Source organism: Pleurodeles waltl, unplaced genomic scaffold (genome assembly GCF_031143425.1).
Source record: "Pleurodeles waltl isolate 20211129_DDA unplaced genomic scaffold, aPleWal1.hap1.20221129 scaffold_39, whole genome shotgun sequence".
Taxonomy (NCBI): Eukaryota; Metazoa; Chordata; class Amphibia; order Caudata; family Salamandridae; genus Pleurodeles; species Pleurodeles waltl.
In genome coordinates this window covers 6,529,460-6,552,899 of record NW_027150097.1, presented here as the reverse complement: position 1 = coordinate 6,552,899, position 23,440 = coordinate 6,529,460, and the positions used below count along the sequence as shown (strand labels likewise).

General features: G+C 45.9%; 8 non-coding genes across 8 annotated transcripts; all 8 read right to left on the bottom strand.

The window, feature by feature from the left end:
- Positions 1–2,530: 2,530 nt before the first annotated feature.
- On the bottom strand, positions 2,531–2,613 carry TRNAL-CAG (transfer RNA leucine (anticodon CAG)). The gene has a single exon. It is a non-coding gene; the product is annotated as a tRNA-Leu (tRNA).
- A 7,197-nt stretch (positions 2,614–9,810) lies between these two features.
- Positions 9,811–9,893, bottom strand: TRNAL-CAG (transfer RNA leucine (anticodon CAG)). Its single transcript has one exon. It is a non-coding gene; the product is annotated as a tRNA-Leu (tRNA).
- A 2,347-nt stretch (positions 9,894–12,240) lies between these two features.
- Positions 12,241–12,323, bottom strand: TRNAL-UAG (transfer RNA leucine (anticodon UAG)). The gene has a single exon. It is a non-coding gene; the product is annotated as a tRNA-Leu (tRNA).
- Positions 12,324–14,668: 2,345 nt separating this feature from the next.
- TRNAL-CAG (transfer RNA leucine (anticodon CAG)) lies at positions 14,669–14,751 on the bottom strand. The gene has a single exon. It is a non-coding gene; the product is annotated as a tRNA-Leu (tRNA).
- Positions 14,752–15,881: 1,130 nt separating this feature from the next.
- On the bottom strand, positions 15,882–15,964 carry TRNAL-CAG (transfer RNA leucine (anticodon CAG)). The gene has a single exon. It is a non-coding gene; the product is annotated as a tRNA-Leu (tRNA).
- A 2,347-nt stretch (positions 15,965–18,311) lies between these two features.
- On the bottom strand, positions 18,312–18,394 carry TRNAL-UAG (transfer RNA leucine (anticodon UAG)). Its single transcript has one exon. It is a non-coding gene; the product is annotated as a tRNA-Leu (tRNA).
- Positions 18,395–20,581: 2,187 nt separating this feature from the next.
- Positions 20,582–20,664, bottom strand: TRNAL-CAG (transfer RNA leucine (anticodon CAG)). Its single transcript has one exon. It is a non-coding gene; the product is annotated as a tRNA-Leu (tRNA).
- Positions 20,665–23,009: 2,345 nt separating this feature from the next.
- Positions 23,010–23,092, bottom strand: TRNAL-CAG (transfer RNA leucine (anticodon CAG)). Its single transcript has one exon. It is a non-coding gene; the product is annotated as a tRNA-Leu (tRNA).
- Positions 23,093–23,440: the final 348 nt, after the last annotated feature.

The following is a 23,440-nucleotide window of genomic DNA, read 5'->3' as shown; positions in this document are numbered from 1 at the left end:
AGATCTTATCGATAATTTACAGAAACTGTTGACATTGTTTTTGATACGGGTGCTTGGAAAAAAAAAGTCCAAAAAATGTATCCACCTCGCAAAAGACACTTATCAGAAGGGGGATTCAAACCAACGCCTCCAAAGGAGACTGCGACCTGAACGCAGCGCCTTAGACCACTCGGCCATCCTGACACTCTTGACACTGCACTGATGGCTCAATTTCCAGCTTATAAACCAAAATGAGTGCCATGTACTGAGTGAATGTTGTTTAATGTCCTCTGTATTTTCAATTCCAGACCTTCCTGCTCAGGGAAACAGTGGGATCTGAAGCTGATGAAGGAGAGAGGATGGATCATCCTGACAGTGGAACCTGTGGTGACTGCTACTAATTCTCAATCATCTACTACATGGGGTGTGGACATGCTGAATTTTGAGCCAGTGCACATGGGCGGTGGTGACTGCTACTAATTCTCAATCATCTACTACAGGGGGTGTGGACATGCAGAATTTGGAGCCAGTTCAAGATTCAGATCAGGAGGTGCCTGGCTCCATACCAATCAACTCAGTGCCTCTGCGACAAGGACTTGAACGGTACAGTTTGAGTCCTCGACCGCCATGCTCAAGGTGGCTGCAAGGATTCGGGGTGGATTGACTGAATGTGGCATTTCTTGTTGTGTACTATTCTTGTATACTAGTTTAGTATAGTATCTTTTTTTTTAGCAGCTATGTTTGTTTTGTATTGGTTAAGGAGAAATGTTGTGTTCGTCATGGGCACGCCTATGATGCACACCAATGGAGGTAGGGAGTGTTAGTCTCCCCCGAGTTTTGGAGTTGGATGGTAGGCGCGGTGACGTGGAACCGAAGAGAATAAAAGGTCAGGGAAGGTGTTCCTCGTGGCCAATGACTCTATATTATTCTCTGTGTATTTATTAAAACTTATCTGTGAAACAGGCACTATGTGTGCACGATGCAACACACCCCTCCCATGCCCAGAATACAGAAGTTAAAAACCAGCTGTGATTGGGACGCAGGGGACCCTGGTGCCACTGAACCTTCTGCACTGTGAACCTGCTGAACTATGGACAGCTGTGCTTTTGATATGTAGGGTCGAAACCTTTATCTCGGCCCCTCTATCACCATTTGTTGAAGATGCTGTGATTTCCTGCTTTACCGATTTACTGCGATTTAGCCAACTTCAGGCAATTAGTGCAAGCAACGGACAATAGATCTTATCGATAATTTACAGAAACTGTTGCCATTGTTTTTGATAAGGGTGCTTGGAAAAAAAAGTCCAAAAAGGTATCCACCTCGCGAAGACACTTGTCAGAAGAGGGGTTTGAACCCACGTCTCCAAGGGAGACTGTGACCTGAATGCAGCACCTTAGACCACCTGGCCATCCTGACACTCTTGACACCAGAGTGATGGCTCAATTTCCAGCTTATAAACCAAAATGAGTGCCATGTACTGAGTGAATGTTATTTAATGTCCTCTGTATTTTCAATTCCAGACCTTCCTGCTCAGGGAAACAGTGGGATCTGAAGCTGATGAAGGAGACAGGATGGACCATCCTGACAGTGGACCCTGTGGTGACTGCTACTAATTCTCAATCATCTACTACATGGGGTGTGGACTTGCAGAATTTTGAGCCAGTGCATATGGCCGGTGGTGACTGCTACTAATTCTCAATCATCTACTACAGGGGGTGTGGACATGCAGAATTTGGAGCCAGTTCAAGATTCAGATCAGGAGGTGCCTGGCTCCATACCAATCAACTCAGTGCCTCTGAGACAAGGACTTGAACGGTACAGTTTGAGTCCTCGACCGCCATGCTCAACGCAGCTGCAAGGATTCGGGGTGGATTGACTGAATGTGGTATTTATTGTTGTGTACTATTCTTGTATACTGGATTAGTATAGTATCTTTTTTTTGAGCAGCTATGTTTGTTTTGTATTGGTTAAGGAGAAATGTTGTGTTCGTCATGGGCACGCCCATGATGCACACCAAGGGAGGTAGGGAGTGTTAGTCTCCCCCGAGTTTTGGAGTTGGATGGTAGGTGCGGTGATGTGGAATCGGAGAGAATAAATGGTAGGGGAAGGTGTTCCTCGTGGCCAAAGACTCCATATTATTCTTTGTGTATTTATTAAAACTTCTCTGCAAAACAGGCACTGTGTGTGCACGACGCAACAACCCCACCCCTCCCATCCACTGAATACAGAAGTTAAAAACCAGCTCTGATTGGGACGCAGGGGACCCTGGTGCCACTGAACCTTCTGCACTGTGAACCTGCTGAACTATTGACAGCTGCGCTTTTGATATGTAGGGTCGAAACCTTTATCTCGGCCCCTCTATCACGATTTGTTGAAGATGCTGTGATTTCCTGCTTTACCGATTTACTGCGATTTAGCCAACTTCAGGCAATTAGTGCAAGCAACGGAAAATAGATCTTATCGATAATTTACAGAAACTGTTGACATTGTTTTTGATACGGTGCTTGGGAAAAAAAAAGTCCAAAAATGTATCCACCTCGCAAAATACACTTGTCAGAAGTGGGATTTGAACCCACACCTCCAAGGGAGGCTGCGACCTGAACGCAGCGCCTTAGACCACTCGGCCATCCTGACACTCTTCACACCTCCCTCATGGCTCAATTTCGAGCGTATAAACCAAAATGAGTGCCATGTACTGAGTGAATGTTGTTTAATGTCCTCTGTATTTTCAATTCCAGACCTTCCTGCTCAGGGAAACAGTGGGATCTGAAGCTGATGAAGGAGAGAGGATGGATCATCCTGACAGTGAATCCGGTGGTGACTGCTACTAATTCTCAATCATCGACTACATGGGGTGTGGACATGCAGAAGTTTGAGCCAGTGCACATGGCCGGTGGTGACTGCTACTAATTCTCAATCATCTACTACAAGGGGTGTGGACATGCAGAATTTGGAGCCAGTTCAAGATTCAGATCAGGAGGTGCCTGGCTCCATACCAATCAACTCAGTGCCTCTGAGACAAGGACTTGAACGGTACAGTTTGAGTCCTCGACCGCCATGCTCAACGCGGCTGCAAGGATTCGGGGTGGATTGACTGAATGTGGCATTTCTTGTTGTGTACTATTCTTGTATACTGGATTAGTATAGTATCTTTTTTTTGAGCAGCTATGTTTGTTTTGTATTGGTTAAGGAGAAATGTTGTGTTCGTCATGGGCACGCCTATGATGCACACCAAGGGAGGTAGGGAGTGTTAGTCTCCCCCGAGTTTTGGAGTTGGATGGTAGGCGCGGTGACGTGGAACCGGAGAGAATAAAAGGTCAGGGAAGGTGTTCCTCGTGGCCAATGACTCTATATTATTCTCTGTGTATTTATTAAAACTTATCTGCGAAACAGGCACCGTGTGTGCACGATGCAACACACCCCTCCCATGCCCTGAATACAGAAGTTAAAAACCAGCTGTGATTGGGACGCAGGGGACCCTGGTGCCACTGAACCTTCTGCACTGTGAACCTGCTGAACTATTGACAGCTGCGCTCTTGATATGTAGGGTCGAAACCTTTATCTCTGCCTCTCTATCACGATTTGTTGAAGATGCTGTGATTTCCCGCTTTACCGATTTACTGCGATTTAGCCAACTTCAGGAAATTAGTGCAAGCAACGGACAATAGATCTTATCGATAATTTACAGAAACTGTTGACATTGTTTTTGATACGGGTGCTTGGAAAAAAAAAGTCCAAAAATGTATCCACCTCGCAAAAGACACTTGTCAGAAGTGGGATTCGAACCCACACCTCCAAAGGAGACTGCGACCTGAACGCAGCGCCTTAGACCACTTGCCATCCTGACACTCTTAACACTGCTCTGATGGCTCAATTTCCAGCTTATAAACCAAAATGAGTGCCATGTACTGAGTGAATTTTGTTTAATGTCCTCTGTATTTTCAATTCCAGACCTTCCTGCTCAGGGAAACAGTGGGATCTGAAGCTGATGAAGGAGAGAGGATGGATCATCCTGACAGTGAATCCGGTGGTGACTGCTACTAATTCGCAATCATCGACTACTTGGGGTGTGGACATGCAGAAGTTTGAGCCAGTGCACATGGGCGGTGGTGACTGCTACTAATTCTCAATCATCTACTACAAGGGGTGTGGACATGCAGAATTTGGAGCCAGTTCAAGATTCAGATCAGGAGGTGCCTGGCTCCATACCAATCAACTCAGTGCCTCTGAGACAAGGACTTGAACGGTACAGTTTGAGTCCTCGACCGCCATGCTCAACGCGGCTGCAAGGATTCGGGGTGGATTGACTGAATGTGGCATTTCTTGTTGTGTACTATTCTTGTATACTGGATTAGTATAGTATCTTTTTTTTGAGCAGCTATGTTTGTTTTGTATTGGTTAAGGAGAAATGTTGTGTTCGTCATGGGCACACCTATGATGCACACCAAGGGAGGTAGGGAGTGTTAGTCTCCCCCGAGTTTTGGAGTTGGATGGTAGGCGCGGTGACGTGGAACCGGAGAGAATAAAAGGCCAGGGAAGGTGTTCCTCGTGGCCAATGACTCTATATTATTCTCTGTGTATTTATTAAAACTTATCTGCGAAATAGGCACCATGTGTGCACGATGCAACACACCCCTCCCATGCCCTGAATACAGAAGTTAAAAAACAGCTGTGATTGGGACGCAGGGGACCCTGGTGCCACTGAACCTTCTGCACTGTGAACCTGCTGAACTATTGACAGCTGCGCTCTTGATATGTAGGGTCGAAACCTTTATCTCTGCCCCTCTATCACGATTTGTTGAAGATGCTGTGATTTCCCGCTTTACTGATTTACTGCGATTTAGCCAACTTCAGGAAATTAGTGCAAGCAACAGACAATAGATCTTATCGATAATTTACAGAAACTGTTGACATTGTTTTTGATACGGGTGCTTGGAAAAAAAAAGTCCAAAAATGTATCCACCTCGCAAAAGACACTTGTCAGAAGTGGGATTCAAATCCACGCCTCCAAAGGAGACTGCAACCTGAACGCAGCGCCTTAGACCACTCGGCCATCCTGACACTCTTGACACTGCACTGATGGCTCAATTTCCAGCTTATAAACCAAAATGAGTGCCATGTACTGAGTGAATGTTGTTTAATGTCCTCTGTATTTTCAATTCCAGACCTTCCTGCTCAGGGAAACAGTGGGATCTGAAGCTGATGAAGGAGAGAGGATGGATCATCCTGACAGTGAATCCGGTGGTGACTGCTACTAATTCGCAATCATCGACTACTTGGGGTGTGGACATGCAGAAGTTTGAGCCAGTGCACATGGCCGGTGGTGACTGCTACTAATTCTCAATCATCTACTACAAGGGGTGTGGACATGCAGAATTTGGAGCCAGTTCAAGATTCAGATCACGAGGTGCCTGGCTCCATACCAATCAACTCAGTGCCTCTGAGACAAGGACTTGAACGGTACAGTTTGAGTCCTCGACCGCCATGCTCAACGCGGCTGCAAGGATTCGGGGTGGATTGACTGAATGTGGCATTTCTTGTTGTGTACTATTCTTGTATACTGGATTAGTATAGTATCTTTTTTTTGAGCAGCTATGTTTGTTTTGTATTGGTTAAGGAGAAATGTTGTGTTCGTCATGGGCACGCCTATGATGCACACCAAGGGAGGTAGGGAGTGTTAGTCTCCCCCAACTTTTGGAGTTGGATGGTAGGCGCGGTGACGTGGAACCGGAGAGAATAAAAGGTCAGGGAAGGTGTTCCTCATGGCCAATGACTCTATATTATTCTCTGTGTATTTATTAAAACTTATCTGCGAAAGAGGCACCGTGTGTGCACGATGCAACAAACCCCTCCCATGCCCTGAATACAGAAGTGAAAAACCAGCTGTGATTGGGACGCAGGGGACCCTGGTGCCACTGAACCTTCTGCACTGTGAACCTGCTGAACTATTGACAGCTGCGCTCTTGATATGTAGGGTCGAAACCTTTATCTCTGCCCCTCTATCACGATTTGTTGAAGATGCTGTGATTTCCCGCTTTACCGATTTACTGCGATTTAGCCAACTTCAGGAAATTAGTGCAAGCAACGGACAATAGATCTTATCGATAATTTACAGAAACTGTTGACATTGTTTTTGATACGGGTGCTTGGAAAAAAAAAGTCAAAAAATGTATCCACCTCGCAAAAGACACTTGTCAGAAGTGGTATTCGAACCCATGCCTCCAAAGGAGACTGCGACCTGAACGCAGCACCTTAGACCACTCAGCCATCCTGACACTCTTAACACTGCACTGATGGCTCAATTTCCAGCTTATAAACCAAAATGAGTGCCATGTACTGAGTGAATTTTGTTTAATGTCCTCTGTATTTTCAATTCCAGACCTTCCTGCTCAGGGAAACAGTGGGATCTGAAGCTGATGAAGGAGAGAGGATGGATCATCATGACAGTGAATCCGGTGGTGACTGCTACTAATTCGCAATCATCGACTACTTGGGGTGTGGACATGCAGAAGTTTGAGCCAGTGCACATGGCCGGTGGTGACTGCTACTAATTCTCAATCATCTACTACAAGGGGTGTGGACATGCAGAATTTGGAGCCAGTTCAAGATTCAGATCAGGAGGTGCCTGGCTCCATAAAAATCAACTCAGTGCCTCTGAGACAAGAACTTGAACGGTACAGTTTGAGTCCTCGACCGCCATGCTCAACGCGGCTGCAAGGATTCGGGTGGATTGACTGAATGTGGCATTTCTTGTTGTGTACTATTCTTGTATACTGGATTAGTATAGTATCTTTTTTTTGAGCAGCTATGTTTGTTTTGTATTGGTTAAGGAGAAATGTTGTGTTCGTCATGGGCACGCCTATGATGCACACCAAGGGAGGTAGGGAGTGTTAGTCTCCCCCAACTTTTGGAGTTGGATGGTAGGCGCGGTGACGTGGAACCGGAAAGAATAAAAGGTCAGGGAAGGTGTTCCTCGAGGCCAATGACTCTATATTATTCTCTGTGTATTTATTAAAACTTATCTGCGAAAGAGGCACCGTGTGTGCACGATGCAACAAACCCCTCCCATGCCCTGAATACAGAAGTGAAAAACCAGCTGTGATTGGGACGCAGGGGACCCTGGTGCCACTGAACCTTCTGCACTGTGAACCTGCTGAACTATTGACAGCTGCGCTCTTGATATGTAGGGTCGAAACCTTTATCTCTGCCCCTCTATCACGATTTGTTGAAGATGCTGTGATTTCCCGCTTTACCGATTTACTGCGATTTAGCCAACTTCAGGAAATTAGTGCAAGCAACGGACAATAGATCTTATCGATAATTTACAGAAACTGTTGACATTGTTTTTGATACGGGTGCTTGGAAAAAAAAAGTCCAAAAATGTATCCACCTCGCAAAAGACACTTGTCAGAAGTGGGATTCGTACCCACGCCTCCAAAGCAGACTGCGACCTGAACACAGCGCCTTATACCACTCGCCATCCTGACACTCTTAACACTGCACTGATGGCTCAATTTCCAGCTTATAAACCAAAATGAGTGCCATGTACTGAGTGAATTTTGTTTAATGTCCTCTGTATTTTCAATTCCAGACCTTCCTGCTCAGGGAAACAGTGGGATCTGAAGCTGATGAAGGAGAGAGGATGGATCATCCTGACAGTGAATCCGGTGGTGACTGCTACTAATTCGCAATCATCGACTACTTGGGGTGTGGACATGCAGAAGTTTGAGCCAGTGCACATGGCCGGTGGTGACTGCTACTAATTCTCAATCATCTACTACAAGGGGTGTGGACATGCAGAATTTGGAGCCAGTTCAAGATTCAGATCAGGAGGTGCCTGGCTCCATACCAATCAACTCAGTGCCTCTGAGACAAGGACTTGAACGGTACAGTTTGAGTCCTCGACCGCCATGCTCAACGCGGCTGCAAGGATTCGGGGTGGATTGACTGAATGTGGCATTTCTTGTTGTGTACTATTCTTGTATACTGGATTAGTATAGTATCTTTTTTTTGAGCAGCTATGTTTGTTTTGTATTGGTTAAGGAGAAATGTTGTGTTCGTCATGGGCACGCCTATGATGCACACCAAGGGAGGTAGGGAGTGTTAGTCTCCCCCAACTTTTGGAGTTGGATGGTAGGCGCGGTGACGTGGAACCGGAGAGAATAAAAGGTCAGGGAAGGTGTTCCTCATGGCCAATGACTCTATATTATTCTCTGTGTATTTATTAAAACTTATCTGCGAAAGAGGCACCGTGTGTGCACGATGCAACAAACCCCTCCCATGCCCTGAATACAGAAGTGAAAAACCAGCTGTGATTGGGACGCAGGGGACCCTGGTGCCACTGAACCTTCTGCACTGTGAACCTGCTGAACTATTGACAGCTGCGCTCTTGATATGTAGGGTCGAAACCTTTATCTCTGCCCCTCTATCACGATTTGTTGAAGATGCTGTGATTTCCCGCTTTACCGATTTACTGCGATTTAGCCAACTTCAGGAAATTAGTGCAAGCAACGGACAATAGATCTTATCGATAATTTACAGAAACTGTTGACATTGTTTTTGATACAGGTGCTTGGAAAAAAAAAGTCCAAAAATGTATCCACCTCGCAAAAGACACTTGTCAGAAGTGGGATTCGCACCCACGCCTCCAAAGGAGACTGCGACCTGAACGCAGCGCCTTAGACCACTCGCCATCCTGACACTCTTAACACTGCACTGATGGCTCAATTTCCAGCTTATAAACCAAAATGAGTGCCATGTACTGAGTGAATTTTGTTTAATGTCCTCTGTATTTTCAATTCCAGACCTTCCTGCTCAGGGAAACAGTGGGATCTGAAGCTGATGAAGGAGAGAGGATGGATCATCCTGACAGTGAATCCGGTGGTGACTGCTACTAATTCGCAATCATCGACTACTTGGGGTGTGGACATGCAGAAGTTTGAGCCAGTGCACATGGCCGGTGGTGACTGCTACTAATTCTCAATCATCTACTACAAGGGGTGTGGACATGCAGAATTTGGAGCTAGTTCAAGATTCAGATCAGGAGGTGCCTGGCTCCATACCAATCAACTCAGTGCCTCTGAGACAAGAACTTGAACGGTACAGTTTGAGTCCTCGACCACCATGCTCAACGCGGCTGCAAGGATTCGGGGTGGATTGACTGAATGTGGCATTTCTTGTTGTGTACTATTCTTGTATACTGGATTAGTATAGTATCTTTTTTTTGAGCAGCTATGTTTGTTTTGTATTGGTTAAGGAGAAATGTTGTGTTCGTCATGGGCACGCCTATGATGCACACCAAGGGAGGTAGGGAGTGTTAGTCTCCCCCAACTTTTGGAGTTGGATGGTAGGCGCGGTGACGTGGAACCGGAGAGAATAAAAGGTCAGGGAAGGTGTTCCTCGAGGCCAATGACTCTATATTATTCTCTGTGTATTTATTAAAACTTATCTGCGAAACAGGCACCGTGTGTGCACGATGCAACACACCCCTCCCATGCCCTGAATACAGAAGTTAAAAACCAGCTGTGATTGGGACGCAGGGGACCCTGGTGCCACTGAACCTTCTGCACTGTGAACCTGCTGAACTATTGACAGCTGCGCTCTTGATATGTAGGGTCGAAACCTTTATCTCTGCCCCTCTATCACGATTTGTTGAAGATGCTGTGATTTCCCGCTTTACCGATTTACTGCGATTTAGCCAACTTCAGGAAATTAGTGCAAGCAACGGACAATAGATCTTATCGATAATTTACAGAAACTGTTGACATTGTTTTTGATACGGGTGCTTGGAAAAAAAAAGTCCAAAAATGTATCCACCTCGCAAAAGACATTTGTCAGAAGTGGGATTTGAACCCACGCCTCCAAAGGAGACTGCGACCTGAACGCAGCGCCTTAGACCACTCGGCCATCCTGACACTCTTAACACTGCACTGATGGCTCAATTTCCAGCTTATAAACCAAAATGAGTGCCATGTACTGAGTGAATGTTGTTTAATGTCCTCTGTATTTTCAATTCCAGACCTTCCTGCACAGGGAAACAGTGGGATCTGAAGCTGATGAAGGAGAGAGGATGGATCATCCTGACAGTGAATCCGGTGGTGACTGCTACTAATTCTCAATCATCAACTACATGGGGTGTTGACATGCAGAAGTTTGAGCCAGTGCACATGGCCGGTGGTGACTGCTACTAATTCTCAATCATCTACTACAAGGGGTGTGGACATGCAGAATTTGGAGCCAGTTCAAGATTCAGATCAGGAGGTGCCTGGCTCCATACCAATCAACTCAGTGCCTCTGAGACAAGGACATGAACGGTACAGTTTGAGTCCTCGACCGCCATGCTCAACGCGGCTGCAAGGATTCGGGGTGGATTGACTGAATGTGGCATTTCTTGTTGTGTACTATTCTTGTATACTGGATTAGTATAGTATCTTTTTTTTGAGCAGCTATGTTTGTTTTGTATTGGTTAAGGAGAAATGTTGTGTTCGTCATGGGCACGCCTATGATGCACACCAAGGGAGGTAGGGAGTGTTAGTCTCCCCCGAGTTTTGGAGTTGGATGGTAGGCGCGGTGACGTGGAACCGGAGAGAATAAAAGGTCAGGGAAGGTGTTCCTCGTGGCCAATGACTCTATATTATTCTCTGTGTATTTATTAAAACTTATTTGCGAAACAGGCACTGTGTGTGCACGAGGCAACACACCCCTCCCATGCCCAGAATACAGAAGTTAAAAACCAGCTGTGATTGGGATGCAGGGGACCCTGGTGCCACTGAACCTTCTGCACTGTGAACCTGCTGAACTATTGACGGCTGTGCTTTTGATATGTAGGGTCGAAACCTTTATCTCGGCCCCTCTATCACGATTTGTTGAAGATGCTGTGATTTCCTGCTTTACCGATTTACTGCGATTTAGCCAACTTCAGGCAATTAGTGCAAGCAACGGACAATAGATCTTATCGATAATTTACAGAAACTGTTGACATTGTTTTTGATAAGGGTGCTTGGAAAAAAAAGTCCAAAAATGTATCCACCTCGTAAAGACACTTGTTAGAAGAGGGGTTTGAACACACGTCTCCAAGGGAGACTGTGACCTGAATGCAGCACCTTAGACCACCCTGCCATCCTGACACTCTTGACACCAGACTGATGGCTCAATTTCCAGCTTATAAACCAAAATGAGTGCCATGTACTGAGTGAATGTTATTTAATGTCCTCTGTATTTTCAATTCCAGACCTTCCTGCTCAGGGAAACAGTGGGATCTGAAGCTGATGAAGGAGAGAGGATGGATCATCCTGACAGTGGACTCTGTGGTGACTGCTACTAATTCTCAATCATCTACTACATGGGGTGTGGACTTGCAGAATTTTGAGCCAGTGCATATGGCCGGTGGTGACTGCTACTAATTCTCAATCATCTACTACAGGGGGGGTGGACATGCAGAATTTGGAGCCAGTTCAAGATTCAGATCAGGAGGTGCCTGGCTCCATACCAATCAACTCAGTGCCTCTGAGACAAGGACTTGAACGGTACAGTTTGAGTCCTCGACCGCCATGCTCAACGCGGCTGCAAGGATTCGGGGTGGATTGACTGAATGTGGTATTAATTGTTGTGTACTATTCTTGTATACTGGATTAGTATAGTATCTTTTTTTTGAGCAGCTATGTTTGTTTTGTATTGGTTAAGGAGAAATGTTGTATTCGTCATGGGCACGCCCATGATGCACACCAAGGGAGGTAGGGAGTGTTAGTCTCCCCTGAGTTTTGGAGTTGGATGTTAGGTGCGGTGATGTGGAATCGGAGAGAATAAAAGGTAGGGGAAGGTGTTCCTTGTGGCCAAAGACTCCATAGTATTCTTTGTGTATTTATTAAAACTTCTCTGCAAAACAGGCACTGTGTGTGCACGACGCAACACCCCCACCCCTCCCATCCCCTGAATACAGAAGTTAAAAACCAGCTCTGATTGGGACGCAGGGGACCCTGGTGCCACTGAACCTTCTGCACTGTGAACCTGCTGAACTATTGACAGCTGCGCTTTTGATATGTAGGGTCGAAACCTTTATCTCGGCCCCTCTATCACGATTTGTTGAAGATGCTGTGATTTCCCGCTTTACCGATTTACTGCGATTTAGCCAACTTCAGGAAATTAGTGCAAGCAACGGACAATAGATCTTATCGATAATTTACAGAAACTGTTGACATTGTTTTTGATACGGGTGCTTGGAAAAAAAAAGTCCAAAAATGTATCCACCTCGCAAAAGACACTTGTCAGAAGGAGGATTCGAACCCACGCCTCCAAAGGAGACTGCGACCTAAACGCAGAGCCTTAGACCACTCGGCCATCCTGACACTCTTGACACTGCACTGATGGCTCAATTTCCAGCTTATAAACCAAAATGAGTGCCATGTACTGAGTGAATGTTGTTTAATGTCCTCTGTATTTTCAATTCCAGACCTTCCTGCTCAGGGAAACAGTGGGATCTGAAGCTGATGAAGGAGAGAGGATGGATCATTCTGACAGTGAATCCGGTGGTGACTGCTACTAATTCTCAATCATCGACTACTTGGGGTGTGGACATGCAGAAGTTTGAACCAGTGCACATGGCCGGTGGTGACTGCTACTAATTCTCAATCATCTACTACAAGGGGTGTGGACATGCAGAATTTGGAGCCAGTTCAAGATTCAGATCAGGAGGTGCCTGGCTCCATACCAATCAACTCAGTGCCTCAGAGACAAGGACTTGAACGGTACAGTGTGAGTCCTCGACCGCCATGCTCAACGCGGCTGCAAAGATTCGGGGTGGATTGACTGAATGTGGCATTTCTTGTTGTGTACTATTCTTGTATACTGGATTAGTATAGTATCTTTTTTTTGAGCAGCTATGTTTGTTTTGTATTGGTTAAGGAGAAATGTTGTGTTCGTCATGGGCACGCCTATGATGCACACCAAGGGAGGTAGGGAGTGTTAGTCTCCCCCGAGTTTTGGAGTTGGATGGTAGGCGCGGTGACGTGGAACCGGAGAGAATAAAAGGTCAGGGAAGGTGTTCCTCGTGGCCAATGACTCTATATTATTCTCTGTGTATTTATTAAAACTTATCTGCGAAACAGGCACCGTGTGTGCACGATGCAACACACCCCTCCCATGCCCTGAATACAGAAGTTAAAAACCAGCTGTGATTGGGACGCAGGGGACCCTGGTGCCACTGAACCTTCTGCACTGTGAACCTGCTGAACTATTGACAGCTGCGCTCTTGATATGTAGGGTCGAAACCTTTATCTCTGCCCCTCTATCACGATTTGTTGAAGATGCTGTGATTTCCTGCTTTACCGATTTACTGCGATTTAGCCAACTTCAGGAAATTAGTGCAAGCAACGGACAATAGATCTTATCGATAATTTACAGAAACTGTTGACATTGTTTTTGATACGGGTGCTTGGAAAAAAAAAGTCCAAAAATGTATCCACCTTGCAAAAGACACTTGTCAAAAGTGGGATTCAAACCCACGCCTCCAAAGGAGACTGCGACCTGAACGCAGCGCCTTAGACGACTCGGCCATCCTGACACTCTTAACACTCCACTGATGGCTCAATTTCCAGCTTATAAACCAAAATGAGTGCCATGTACTGAGTGAATTTTGTTGAATGTCCTCTGTATTTTCAATTCCAGACCTTCCTACTCAGGGAAACAGTGGGATCTGAAGCTGATGAAGGAGAGAGGATGGATCATCCTGACAGTGAATCCGGTGGTGACTGCTACTAATTCGCAATCATCGACTACTTGGGGTGTGGACATGCAGAAGTTTGAGCCAGTGCACATGGCCGGTGGTGACTGCTACTAATTCTCAATCATCTACTACAAGGGGTGTGGACATGCAGAATTTGGAGCCAGTTCAAGATTCAGATCAGGAGGTGCCTGTCTCCATACCAATCAACTCAGTGCCTCTGAGACAAGGACTTGAACGGTACAGTTTGAGTCCTCGACCGCCATGCTCAACGCGGCTGCAAGGATTCGGGGGGGATTGACTGAATGTGGCATTTCTTGTTGTGTACTATTCTTGTATACTGGATTAGTATAGTATCTTTTTTTTGAGCAGCTATGTTTGTTTTGTATTGTTTAAGGAGAAATGTTGTGTTCGTCATGGGCACGCCTATGATGCACACCAAGGGAGGTAGGGAGTGTTAGTCTCCCCCAACTTTTGGAGTTGGATGGTAGGCGCGGTGACGTGGAACTGGAGAGAATAAAAGGTCAGGGAAGGTGTTCCTCGTGGCCAATGACTCTATATTATTCTCTGTGTATTTATGAAAACTTATCTGCGAAACAGGCACTGTGTGTGCACGATGCAACACACCCCTCCGATGCCCTGAATACAGAAGTTTAAAACCAGCTGTGATTGGGACGCAGGGGACCCTGGTGCCACTGAACCTTCTGCACTGTGAACCTGCTGAACTATTGACAGCTGCGCTCTTGATATGTAGGGTCGAAGCCTTTATCTCTGCCCCTCTATCACGATTTGTTGAAGATGCTGTGATTTCCCGCTTTACCGATTTACTGCGATTTAGCCAACTTCAGGAAATTAGTGCAAGCAACTGACAATAGATCTTATCGATAATTTACAGAAACTGTTGACATTGTTTTTGATACGGGTGATTGGAAAAAAAAAGTCCAAAAATGTATCCACCTCGCAAAAGACACTTGTCAGAAGTGGGATTCGAACCCACGCCTCCAAAGGAGACTGCGACCTGAACGCAGCGCCTTAGACCACTCGGCCATCCTGACACTCTTAACACTGCACTGATGGCTCAATTTCCAGCTTATAAACCAAAATGAGTGCCATGTACTGAGTGAATTTTGTTTAATGTCCTCTGTATTTTCAATTCCAGACCTTCCTGCTCAGGGAAACAGTGGGATCTGAAGCTGATGAAGGAGAGAGGATGGATCATCATGACAGTGAATCCGGTGGTGACTGCTACTAATTCGCAATCATCGACTACTTGGGGTGTGGACATGCAGAAGTTTGAGCCAGTGCACATGGCCGGTGGTGACTGCTACTAATTCTCAATCATCTACTAGAAGGGGTGTGGACATGCAGAATTTGGAGCCAGTTCAAGATTCAGATCAGGAGGTGCCTGGCTCCATAAAAATCAACTCAGTGCCTCTGAGACAAGAACTTGAACGGTACAGTTTGAGTCCTCGACCGCCATGCTCAACGCGGCTGCAAGGATTCGGGTGGATTGACTGAAAGTGGCATTTCTTGTTGTGTACTATTCTTGTATACTGGATTAGTATAGTATCTTTTTTTTGAGCAGCTATGTTTGTTTTGTATTGGTTAAGGAGAAATGTTGTGTTCGTCATGGGCACGCCTATGATGCACACCAAGGGAGGTAGGGAGTGTTAGTCTCCCCCAACTTTTGGAGTTGGATGGTAGGCGCGGTGACGTGGAACCGGAGAGAATAAAAGGTCAGGGAAGGTGTTCCTCGAGGCCAATGACTCTATATTATTCTCTGTGTATTTATTAAAACTTATCTGCGAAACAGGCACCGTGTGTGCACGATGCAACACACCCCTCCCATGCCCTGAATACAGAAGTTAAAAACCAGCTGTGATTGGGACGCAGGGGACCCTGGTGCCACTGAACCTTCTGCACTGTGAACCTGCTGAACTATTGACAGCTGCGCTCTTGATATGTAGGGTCGAAACCTTTATCTCTGCCCCTCTATCACGATTTGTTGAAGATGCTGTGATTTCCCGCTTTACCGATTTACTGCGATTTAGCCAACTTCAGGAAATTAGTGCAAGCAACGGACAATAGATCTTATCGATAATTTACAGAAACTGTTGACATTGTTTTTGATACGGGTGCTTGGAAAAAAAAAGTCAAAAAATGTATCCACCTCGCAAAAGACACTTGTCAGAAGTGGGATTTGAACCCACGCCTCCAAAGGAGACTGCAACCTGAACGCAGCGCCTTAGACCACTCGGCCATCCTGACACTCTTAACACTGCACTGATGGCTCAATTTCCAGCTTATAAACCAAAATGAGTGCCATGTACTGAGTGAATGTTGTTTAATGTCCTCTGTATTTTCAATTCCAGACCTTCCTGCACAGGGAAACAGTGGGATCTGAAGCTGATGAAGGAGAGAGGATGGATCATCCTGACAGTGAATCCGGTGGTGACTGCTACTAATTCTCAATCATCAACTACATGGGGTGTTGACATGCAGAAGTTTGAGCCAGTGCACATGGCCGGTGGTGACTGCTACTAATTCTCAATCATCTACTACAAGGGGTGTGGACATGCAGAATTTGGAGCCAGTTCAAGATTCAGATCAGGAGGTGCCTGGCTCCATACCAATCAACTCAGTGCCTCTGAGACAAGGACATGAACGGTACAGTTTGAGTCCTCGACCGCCATGCTCAACGCGGCTGCAAGGATTCGGGGTGGATTGACTGAATGTGGCATTTCTTGTTGTGTACTATTCTTGTATACTGGATTAGTATAGTATCTTTTTTTTGAGCAGCTATGTTTGTTTTGTATTGGTTAAGGAGAAATGTTGTGTTCGTCATGGGCACGCCTATGATGCACACCAAGGGAGGTAGGGAGTGTTAGTCTCCCCCGAGTTTTGGAGTTGGATGGTAGGCGCGGTGACGTGGAACCGGAGAGAATAAAAGGTCAGGGAAGGTGTTCCTCGTGGCCAATGACTCTATATTATTCTCTGTGTATTTATTAAAACTTATTTGCGAAACAGGCACTGTGAGTGCACGATGCAACACACCCCTCCCATGCCCAGAATACAGAAGTTAAAAACCAGCTGTGATTGGGATGCAGGGGACCCTGGTGCCACTGAACCTTCTGCACTGTGAACCTGCTGAACTATTGACGGCTGTGCTTTTGATATGTAGGGTCGAAACCTTTATCTCGGCCCCTCTATCACGATTTGTTGAAGATGCTGTGATTTCCTGCTTTACCGATTTACTGCGATTTAGCCAACTTCAGGCAATTAGTGCAAGCAACGGACAATAGATCTTATCGATAATTTACAGAAACTGTTGACATTGTTTTTGATAAGGGTGCTTGGAAAAAAAAGTCCAAAAATGTATCCACCTCGTAAAGACACTTGTTAGAAGAGGGGTTTGAACACACATCTCCAAGGGAGACTGTGACCTGAATGCAGCACCTTAGACCACCCGGCCATCCTGACACTCTTGACACCAGACTGATGGCTCAATTTCCAGCTTATAAACCAAAATGAGTGCCATGTACTGAGTGAATGTTATTTAATGTCCTCAGTGTTTTCAATTCCAGACCTTCCTGCTCAGGGAAACAGTGGGATCTGAAGCTGATGAAGGAGAGAGGATGGATCATCCTGACAGTGGACTCTGTGGTGACTGCTACTAATTCTCAATCATCTACTACATGGGGTGTGGACTTGCAGAATTTTGAGCCAGTGCATATGGCCGGTGGTGACTGCTACTAATTCTCAATCATCTACTACAGGGGGTGTGGACATGCAGAATTTGGAGCCAGTTCAAGATTCAGATCAGGAGGTGCCTGGCTCCATACCAATCAACTCAGTGCCTCTGAGACAAGGACTTGAACGGTACAGTTTGAGTCCTCGACCGCCATGCTCAACGCGGCTGCAAGGATTCGGGGTGGATTGACTGAATGTGGTATTTATTGTTGTGTACTATTCTTGTATACTGGATTAGTATAGTATCTTTTTTTTGAGCAGCTATGTTTGTTTTGTATTGGTTAAGGAGAAATGTTGTATTCGTCATGGGCACGCCCATGATGCACACCAAGGGAGGTAGGGAGTGTTAGTCTCCCCTGAGTTTTGGAGTTGGATGTTAGGTGCGGTGATGTGGAATCGGAGAGAATAAAAGGTAGGGGAAGGTGTTCCTTGTGGCCAAAGACTCCATATTATTCTTTGTGTATTTATTAAAACTTCTCTGCAAAACAGGCACTGTGTGTGCACGACGCAACACCCCCACCCCTCCCATCCCCTGAATACAGAAGTTAAAAACCAGCTCTGATTGGGACGCAGGGGACCCTGGTGCCACTGAACCTTCTGCACTGTGAACCTGCTGAACTATTGACAGCTGCGCTTTTGATATGTAGGGTCGAAACCTTTATCTCGGCCCCTCTATCACGATTTGTTGAAGATGCTGTGATTTCCCGCTTTACCGATTTACTGCGATTTAGCCAACTTCAGGAAATTAGTGCAAGCAACGGACAATAGATCTTATCGATAATTTACAGAAACTGTTGACATTGTTTTTGATACGGGTGCTTGGAAAAAAAAAGTCCAAAAATGTATCCACCTCGCAAAAGACACTTGTCAGAAGGGGGATTCAAACCCACGCCTCCAAAGGAGACTGCGACCTAAACGCAGAGCCTTAGACCACTCGGCCATCCTGACACTCTTGACACTGCTCTGATGGCTCAATTTCCAGCTTATAAACCAAAATGAGTGCCATGTACTGAGTGAATGTTGTTTAATGTCCTCTGTATTTTCAATTCCAGACCTTCCTGCTCAGGGAAACAGTGGGATCTGAAGCTGATGAAGGAGAGAGGATGGATCATTCTGACAGTGAATCCGGTGGTGACTGCTACTAATTCTCAATCATCTACTACAAGGGGTGTGGACATGCAGAATTTGGAGCCAGTTCAAGATTCAGATCAGGAGGTGCCTGGCTCCATACCAATCAACTCAGTGCCTCAGAGACAAGGACTTGAACGGTACAGTGTGAGTCCTCGACCGCCATGCTCAACGCGGCTGCAAGGATTCGGGGTGGATTGACTGAATGTGGCATTTCTTGTTGTGTACTATTCTTGTATACTGGATTAGTATAGTATCTTTTTTTTGAGCAGCTATGTTTGTTTTGTATTGGTTAAGGAGAAATGTTGTGTTCGTCATGGGCACGCCTATGATGCACACCAAGGGAGGTAGGGAGTGTTAGTCTCCCCCGAGTTTTGGAGTTGGATGGTAGGCGCGGTAACGTGGAACCGGAGAGAATAAAAGGTCAGGGAAGGTGTTCCTCGTGGCCAATGACTCTATATTATTCTCTGTGTATTTATTAAAACTTATCTGCGAAACAGGCACCGTGTGTGCACGATGCAACACACCCCTCCCATGCCCTGAATACAGAAGTTAAAAACCAGCTGTGATTGGGACGCAGGGGACCCTGGTGCCACTGAACCTTCTGCACTGTGAACCTGCTGAACTATTGACAGCTGCGCTCTGGATATGTAGGGTCGAAACCTTTATCTCTGCCCCTCTATCACGATTTGTTGAAGATGCTGTGATATCCTGCTTTACCGATTTACTGCGATTTAGCCAACTTCAGGAAATTAGTGCAAGCAACGGACAATAGATCTTATCGATAATTTACAGAAACTGTTGACATTGCTTTTGATACGGGTGCTTGGAAAAAAAAAGTCCAAAAATGTATCCACCTTGCAAAAGACACTTGTCAGAAGTGGGATTCAAACCCACGCCTCCAAAGGAGACTGCGATCTGAACGCAGCGCCTTAGACGACTCGGCCATCCTGACACTCTTAACACTCCACTGATGGCTCAATTTCCAGCTTATAAACCAAAATGAGTGCCATGTACTGAGTGAATTTTGTTTAATGTCCTCTGTATTTTCAATTCCAGACCTTCCTACTCAGGGAAACAGTGGGATCTGAAGCTGATGAAGGAGAGAGGATGGATCATCCTGATAGTGAATCCGGTGGTGACTGCTACTAATTCGCAATCATCGACTACTTGGGGTGTGGACATGCAGAATTTGGAGCCAGTTCAAGATTCAGATCAGGAGGTGCCTGGCTCCATACCAATCAACTCAGTGCCTCTGAGACAAGGACTTGAACGGTACAGTTTGAGTCCTCGACCGCCATGCTCAACGCGGCTGCAAGGATTCGGGGGGGATTGACTGAATGTGGCATTTCTTGTTGTGTACTATTCTTGTATACTGGATTAGTATAGTATCTTTTTTTTGAGCAGCTATGTTTGTTTTGTATTGTTTAAGGAGAAATGTTGTGTTCGTCATGGGCACGCCTATGATGCACACCAAGGGAGGTAGGGAGTGTTAGTCTCCCCCAACTTTTGGAGTTGGATGGTAGGCGCGGTGACGTGGAACTGGAGAGAATAAAAGGTCAGGGAAGGTGTTCCTCGTGGCCAATGACTCTATATTATTCTCTGTGTATTTATTAAAACTTATCTGCGAAACAGGCACTGTGTGTGCACGATGCAACACACCCCTCCGATGCCCTGAATACAGAAGTTAAAAACCAGCTGTGATTGGGACGCAGGTGACCCTGGTGCCACTGAACCTTCTGCACTGTGAACCTGCTGAACTATTGACAGCTGCGCTCTTGATATGTAGGGTCGAAGCCTTTATCTCTGCCCCTCTATCACGATTTGTTGAAGATGCTGTGATTTCCCGCTTTACCGATTTACTGCGATTTAGCCAACTTCAGGAAATTAGTGCAAGCAACGGACAATAGATCTTATCGATAATTTACAGAAACTGTTGACATTGTTTTTGATACGGGTGATTGGGAAAAAAAAGTCCAAAAATGTATCCACCTCGCAAAAGACACTTGTCAGAAGTGGGATTCGAACCCACGCCTCCAAAGGAGACTGCGACCTGAACGCAGCGCCTTAGACCACTCGGTCATCCTGACACTCTTAACACTGCACTGATGGCTCAATTTCCAGCTTATAAACCAAAATGAGTGCCATGTACTGAGTGAATTTTGTTTAATGTCCTCTGTATTTTCAATTCCCGACCTTCCTGCTCAGGGAAACAGTGGGATCTGAAGCTGATGAAGGAGAGAGGATGGATCATCCTGACAGTGAATCCGGTGGTGACTGCTACTAATTCGCAATCATCGACTACTTGGGGTGTGGACATTCAGAAGTTTGAGCCAGTGCACATGGCCGGTGGTGACTGCTACTAATTCTCAATCATCTACTACAAGGGGTCTGGACATGCAGAATTTGGAGCCAGTTCAAGATTCAGATCAGGAGGTGCCTGGCTCCATACCAATCAACTCAGTGCCTCTGAGACAAGGACTTGAACGGTACAGTTTGAGTCCTCGACCGCCATGCTCAACGCGGCTGCAAGGATTCGGGGTGGATTGACTGAATGTGGCATTTCTTGTTGTGTACTATTCTTGTATACTGGATTAGTATAGTATCTTTTTTTTGAGCAGCTATGTTTGTTTTGTATTGGTTAAGGAGAAATGTTGTGTTCGTCATGGGCACGCCTATGATGCACACCAAGGGAGGTAGGGAGTGTTAGTCTCCCCCAACTTTTGGAGTTGGATGGTAGGCGCGGTGACGTGGAACCGGAGAGAATAAAAGGTCAGGGAAGGTGTTCCTCGTGGCCAATGACTCTATATTATTCTCTGTGTATTTATTAAAACTTATCTGCGAAACAGGCACCGTGTGTGCACGATGCAACACACCCCTCCCATGCCCTGAATACAGAAGTTAAAAACCAGCTGTGATTGGGACGCAGGGGACCCTGGTGCCACTGAACGTTCTGCACTGTGAACCTGCTGAACTATTGACAGCTGCGCTCTTGATATGTAGGGTCGAAACCTTTATCTCTGCCCCTCTATCACGATTTGTTGAAGATGCTGTGATTTCCTGCTTTACCGATTTACTGCGATTTAGCCAACTTCAGGAAATTAGTGCAAGCAACGGACAATAGATTTTATCGATAATTTACAGAAACTGTTGACATTGTTTTTGATACGGGTGCTTGGAAAAAAAAAGTCCAAAAATGTATCCACCTTGCAAAAGACACTTGTCAGAAGTGGGATTCAAACCCACGCCTCCAAAGGAGACTGCGACCTGAACGCAGCGCCTTAGACGACTCGGCCATCCTGACACTCTTAACACTCCACTGATGGCTCAATTTCCAGCTTATAAACCAAAATGAGTGCCATGTACTGAGTGAATTTTGTTGAATGTCCTCTGTATTTTCAATTCCAGACCTTCCTACTCAGGGAAACAGTGGGATCTGAAGCTGATGAAGGAGAGAGGATGGATCATCCTGACAGTGAATCCGGTGGTGACTGCTACTAATTCGCAATCATCGACTACTTGGGGTGTGGACATGCAGAAGTTTGAGCCAGTGCACATGGCCGGTGGTGACTGCTACTAATTCTCAATCATCTACTACAAGGGGTGTGGACATGCAGAATTTGGAGCCAGTTCAAGATTCAGATCAGGAGGTGCCTGGCTCCATACCAATCAACTCAGTGCCTCTGAGACAAGGACTTGAACGGTACAGTTTGAGTCCTCGACCGCCATGCTCAACGCGGCTGCAAGGATTCGGGGGGGATTGACTGAATGTGGCATTTCTTGTTGTGTACTATTCTTGTATACTGGATTAGTATAGTATCTTTTTTTTGAGCAGCTATGTTTGTTTTGTATTGTTTAAGGAGAAATGTTGTGTTCGTCATGGGCACGCCTATGATGCACACCAAGGGAGGTAGGGAGTGTTAGTCTCCCCCAACTTTTGGAGTTGGATGGTAGGCGCGGTGACGTGGAACTGGAGAGAATAAAAGGTCAGGGAAGGTGTTCCTCGTGGCCAATGACTCTATATTATTCTCTGTGTATTTATGAAAACTTATCTGCGAAACAGGCACTGTGTGTGCACGATGCAACACACCCCTCCGATGCCCTGAATACAGAAGTTTAAAACCAGCTGTGATTGGGACGCAGGGGACCCTGGTGCCACTGAACCTTCTGCACTGTGAACCTGCTGAACTATTGACAGCTGCGCTCTTGATATGTAGGGTCGAAGCCTTTATCTCTGCCCCTCTATCACGATTTGTTGAAGATGCTGTGATTTCCCGCTTTACCGATTTACTGCGATTTAGCCAACTTCAGGAAATTAGTGCAAGCAACTGACAATAGATCTTATCGATAATTTACAGAAACTGTTGACATTGTTTTTGATACGGGTGATTGGAAAAAAAAAGTCCAAAAATGTATCCACCTCGCAAAAGACACTTGTCAGAAGTGGGATTCGAACCCACGCCTCCAAAGGAGACTGCGACCTGAACGCAGCGCCTTAGACCACTCGGCCATCCTGACACTCTTAACACTGCACTGATGGCTCAATTTCCAGCTTATAAACCAAAATGAGTGCCATGTACTGAGTGAATTTTGTTTAATGTCCTCTGTATTTTCAATTCCAGACCTTCCTGCTCAGGGAAACAGTGGGATCTGAAGCTGATGAAGGAGAGAGGATGGATCATCATGACAGTGAATCCGGTGGTGACTGCTACTAATTCGCAATCATCGACTACTTGGGGTGTGGACATGCAGAAGTTTGAGCCAGTGCACATGGCCGGTGGTGACTGCTACTAATTCTCAATCATCTACTAGAAGGGGTGTGGACATGCAGAATTTGGAGCCAGTTCAAGATTCAGATCAGGAGGT